The sequence below is a fragment of the Ursus arctos genome, unplaced genomic scaffold, assembly GCF_023065955.2.
Source record: "Ursus arctos isolate Adak ecotype North America unplaced genomic scaffold, UrsArc2.0 scaffold_6, whole genome shotgun sequence".
In the NCBI taxonomy this organism is placed as follows: domain Eukaryota; kingdom Metazoa; phylum Chordata; class Mammalia; order Carnivora; family Ursidae; genus Ursus; species Ursus arctos.
In genome coordinates this window covers 6,919,402-6,925,401 of record NW_026623078.1, presented here as the reverse complement: position 1 = coordinate 6,925,401, position 6,000 = coordinate 6,919,402, and positions in this window count along the sequence as shown.

The window sequence follows — 6,000 nt, the reverse complement described above, 5'->3', positions numbered from 1 at the left end:
GCAATCAGATAAGAAACAAAAGGCATCCAGATTGGTAAGGAAGAAGTACAGCTGTCATTATTTGCAGATGATTTAGTAGTATATAGAGAAAAACTTAAAGACTCTACCAAAAAGTACTAAAACTAAAATTCAGCAAATTCACAGGATACAAAATTAATATAGAGAAATCTGTAACGTTTCTATACACTAATAAGTAGCAGAAAGAGACATTAAGAAAACAATCCCACTTACAATTGCACCAAAAAGAATAAAATACTTAGAAATAAGCCTAACCAAGGAGGTGAAAGACCTGTACTCCAAAAACTATAGAACACTGATGAAAGAAACTGAAAACACAAACAAATGGAAAGATATTCCATGGTCATGGATTGGAAAAATGAATATTATTAAAATATTCATACTCCCCAAAGCAGTCTATAGATGCAATGCAATCTCTATCAAAATACCAATAGCATTTTTCAAAGAACTAGAACAAAAACACTAAAATTTGTGTGGAACCACAAAGGACCTGGAATAGCCAAAGCAGTCTTAAGAAAGAATAACAAAGCTACAGGTATTACAATCCCAGACTTCAATATATACTACAAAGTGGTAGTAATCAAAATAGTATAGTACTTGTTAGGTAGGAAGCTAGGCATGAGCAACAGAGGATGGACCACAGATGTCCTGACCGAGAGCCCCCAGGGAACACCCCATTCCACCCATCTAGCAGTCGGTTTGCAGTTACAACATCCCAGCAGAAAAGGAGTTAATTTGTTGTGCTTACTGCTCTTGGGCAGAAAGCAGCCTCTTGTCCTTATTTGACCTGTCTCTAGAATAGAAATAATGTGGTTTCCTACCCTGTGCAGGCATTTTGAATACATCTTGGGAAAGGATAGGCATAGTCGGCTATTATATAATCCCCTCCTGTCACTCAAATGTTGCGACCCTAGGACGCACCCAAAAGAAAAACATTGATCTTAACTCACACCCCAGAGTTTCCAGGGACTTTGTCTCTCCTGATTGGCCTGCTCCTCCCGTGGAGTGTACTTTAATAAAACTTGCTCTGCTTTACTTTAGTTCCATTGTACTTTCGTTTCTTTGCTGTGGCAGTGAAAAGAACCAAGACTTCTTTCCTTTTCTATCTAACTCTTGGTAATCGTACTCACGAAAATAGACACAAAGACCAATGGAAGAAAATAGCACAGAAATAAATCCACACTTACATGGTCAATTTATGACAAAGGAAGCAAGAATATCCAACGGGGAAAAGACAGTCTCTTCAACAAATGGTCCTGGGAAAACTGAACAGCTACATGCAAAAGAACGAAACTGGACCACTTTCTTAGACCATACACAAGCTAAACTCAAAATGGATTAAAGACCTACATGTGAGACCTCAAACTATAAAACCAGAAGAAATCCTAAGTCGCAATTTCTTTTATATCTGCCAGAGAAACATTTTTCTAGATATGTCTTCTCAGGCAAGTGCAACAAAAGCAAAAATAAACCATTGGGACTGTATCAAAATAAAAAGCTTTTGGACAGTGAAGGAAACCATGAACAACAACAACAAAACGCTGAATAGGAGAAGATATTTTCAAATGATGTATCTGATAAGGGGTTAACATCCAAAATATAAAAAGAACTTACACAATTTAATACCAAAAAAAAAAACCCAAATGCTCTGATTAAGTAATGGGCAGAGAACCTGATTAGACATTTTTCCAAAGACATACAGGTGGCCAACAGACACATGAAAAGATGCTCAACATCTCTAAACATCAGGGAAATGCAAATCAAAACCTCAGTGAGGTATCAGCTCACACCTGTCAGAATGGCTACTATCAAAAACACAAGAAACAACAAGTATTGGCGAGGATGTGCAGAAAGGGGAACCCTCATGCATTGTTGGTGGGAATAAAAAGGTGTAGTCACTGTAGATATCAGGATGGAGGTTCTCAAAAAATTAAAAATAGAAACTCCATATAATCCAGTAATTTCCTTATTGGGTATTTACCAAAAAAAACAAAAATACTAATTTAAAAAGACATATGCATCCCTATGTTTACTGCAGCATTATTTACAATAGCTAAGATATGGAAGCTACCTAAGTGTCCACAGATGGATAACTCAATAAAAAAGTGGTATATATATTGATATATATAATTGGTATATATTTTACATACATAAATATATTTTACATATATATATTTTTTACATACATATATTATATGTAATATATATATGATGGAATATTCAGCCATAAAAAAGAATGAAATCTTGCCATTAGCAATGGCATGGATGCAGCTAGAGAGTATAATACTAAGTGATATAAGTCAGAGAAAGACAAATACCATATGATTTCACTCATTGTGGAATTAAAGAAATAAACAGAAAAAAAGAGACAAACAAAAAAAACAGAATCTTAAATACAGAGAAAAACTGGTGGTTGCCAGAGGGGAGGTGAGTAGGGGAATAGGTGAAATAGAGAAAGGGGACTAAGAGGTACAAATTTTCAGTACAAAATAAAGTCATAGAGAGAAAAGTACAGCATAGGGAATATAGTTAAGGTCGTAATATGTTGTGTGGCTGATGGTGACTATACCATTGTGGGTGCTGATTATGTATAAAATTATTCAATCTTTATGCACACCTGAAACTAATATGCTGTATGTTAGTTATACTTCCATAAAAAAAATTTCCTTGTTGACCAATATTGTGTTTTTCCTTCCAATAACACAGCATGTATTTCAATTTGTTTTTTTTCCTTTTGTAGAGTATCACAGCTTGTCACACAGATACAACACATTTCAGATTAAGATTATTCCTATTTATGTATTCTGTTCCTTATCTGAAAAGGCTATTTTTTTAAACTATATATTTTAGCAGTTAATGTTGGTTTATCATGGTTTTATTTGCTTCTTTTGTAACAAAATTATCTAGTTTTGCTTTCTAAAATTCTACTTTATAAATTATCTTAAAGTAAAATTGATTTTGGTTTCTCTTGGTATTGTAGTGATATGAATTTTAATACATGTATAGATTTGTGTAAAGACCACTACAACCAAGATACAGAACAGCTGCATAATGTCCTCAAACTCTTTCATAACTCTCTTTCTGAATTATCTTTTATTTCTATTATTTTTTGTTGTTGTTAATTCTCTTGCCTTTCCAGGATAACTCTAGTAGTCTGTATACACTTACCTTTTGTTTTAAAGTGGGCAAATATTTAAAATTCACTGAATTTTTGCAACCGCTTTTGTGTTGGTTGGCCTTTTTTCCCCCTTTATTTCCTTTCTTTCTCTTTACAGATGAGAAATTTTTAAAATCTTCAAAACAAACTTGTTTTTTTATTTCAAAGCCTGTAAGAAATGTGGTCAGCTAGGGAAGATTTTCTTGGGCTCTACTGCTAGTCTTGTGGGGAATGTAGGATAGGTATCATACTCGTGAAGAGTTCAAATTACTGAGAAATTTGAGAAGAAATTTGTATTTGGAGAGCAATCCACAGATGAATGACTGGCCTTCAAGTAAATATGGTAAGACCCTCAGTGATGGTTTCAGGTTGAGAATCTACATTTAGTATCTTCCTGAACTATGTGTCATGGACATTTCCAAAAATAATGTTAATTAGAATCACCCCTGCTAGTTATTCCATATTTTATTCACCACTTTCTCTGTGTCGGTTATTGTGCTAAATGCTTTACATTTCTTTGTATAATTTAATTCATACACCATTCCTCTAGGGTACTTGCAAGTACCTGTCTTTACTTCTTTCTGTTACTTTGGGCTTTCCAGCTTCTCCTTCCCCAGATTTCACCTGCTGGTACCTACCAACCTGTACTACAATCTGTAGTGTCCTGTCAAAAACTTTAATGCATGATTTTTCCATTATACGATTCTTCCGGTAAGCAAGATTTCTTTTGGTGACGAAGTACCTAAGCCTACAAGAGTAATTTTCCAACTTTGAGACATTGAACACTGGGGTATAAAGGTGGGAATACTTCCACATTCAAAGGAACAATTTTTTGCTACTTAAATGCTCTTCAGACTGCTCAAAGGTGTCCTTCTCCTAGGCCAGTCCCAGTTGTGCTCTTCCTCTAACGAACACTGCAGCATCATAAATGTGTATCCTCACTTTAAATAGCAAAGACACACTCCACAATTCTTGCAACTTTGGGAAAAGTCAGAGGAACATTTTAATAACTCCTACTGCAAGTAGACAGGAGTATCCAATCCCTCAGCTCCTAAATGCCGCTGCTTTCTAGAGGCTTTTATACCAGGACTGGGAAAAACATATATCCATACTCCAGGCTTCTGATGCTTACTAAGGACCATGGTGATTTCAAAAGGCTTCTGAAGCTTGAAGGATGTAGTGTTTTTGATTCCTGATGTATAGCTGGTAGGTTAAAACCTGGAAATAATATGAAGGATCTTGAGAAGCAATCATGGTTTGTGTTCATCAGGTGGCAAAAGCAATTCATTTAATAATTCTATAGAGCAAATATAATGAAGGGGTAGTAAGGAAAATATATATATATAACTTGAAGACATAAAGATGGATGATTTCATTAAATAGGTATTAGAGATGCCTTTCTGGAAATGAAAGGAGAAAAAACCCAGCAACTGTTTATTCACTTATAAATGAATACACAATATATTCATCATATATACATATATGTGTATATATACATATATAAATTAGGTATAATAGTTTGCATTTTCATTACTAATTACATTATTAAGTTAGGAAAATAGAACAAATATTCAAATGAGTGAGGCTGAGATTTTTGATACATCAAGGTACTCATAATTTTCATTTGGAAAGAAGTAATTTAACTTCAAAAAGATGAAATGATTTTATAAGCACATATCTTTTTCTAAATCCCTGAATTAAAACTAGATTTGAATATTTTTACTGCAATTATTATAATTATTAATGAAATAAAACAAGCTGATTACTTTTGAGCAGTCTTCTTAAATTTGGATTTTGAAACCTAGAGAGTTCTTGAATGTTGTCCAGGAGATAGAAGGGCTTTATGCAAGCTATCTAATTTAATTATCTCAGGTGAAGACAGAGGCTACTCAGATATGATCAAAGTCACAAAGCAGGTTAAGGACACCTTAACACTTTTAACTACTTTGCCACAGTTCAGTTGTCAGATTTCTGGAATATTGTTCTCTGATAAGTCTTACAAATATTTATCAATATTGACAGAACAATTTGAATATGTGCAAATAAGTGAGGATGAAGACAAATTTTTCTCTAATGGGAAAACAGGAGGTTACTTAGATGAAAAACATCATAGAAGGTATTTGTAGCACTTGCAATGTGCTGCAAATAAAAAACTCAATTTTGAAAAATGAGTCTGAGTCCTTGAACTGTCTTTTTCTTCCCCCGCAGTGGCTCCTGTGTCACTTTGAAATACTACCACCTAAGTGGGTTTTTTGTTTGTCTTGTTTTGAGCACCTTATATTCTGGTATTACAAGATGCCAAACACTCATCTTGTATATTTCTGGCTAAGTTCTAGAATCTATTTTTCTTTTTAGTCTAAAAAAGCAGCTTTGTTGGAATAGCATGAGATGTAAAGGAGGGATATTCTCTCTTTTTTAAGTGTTTCTTTGAAATCATAAAATAAAATCGAGAATAACTTATGTTTCAGGTACCTTTTAGTTATCAATAGTTTTATGGAATTAAGAAATTATTTATATATTACATATTAAAAATAATACTTACCAATAGTGACAAAACAATTTGAAAATTTGCAAGTGAAGTGAGAATGGAACTGGATTTTTCTGTAGCTGAGAAAACAGGAGACCACTAAAAGAATCATTTATTACCCTCATAGGATACTTAATGGGTCTTTTGAAATTGTTATGTTAAACTATTAGTTACATCCAGCATTCAACAATGGATTTGACATAATTATATTTTTATTGTTGTTGTTTAACAGAAAGTTTGGAGATTCCAGCCCTCATTTAAACTTTTACATAACTGACTTATTAAGTAGAGCACACTA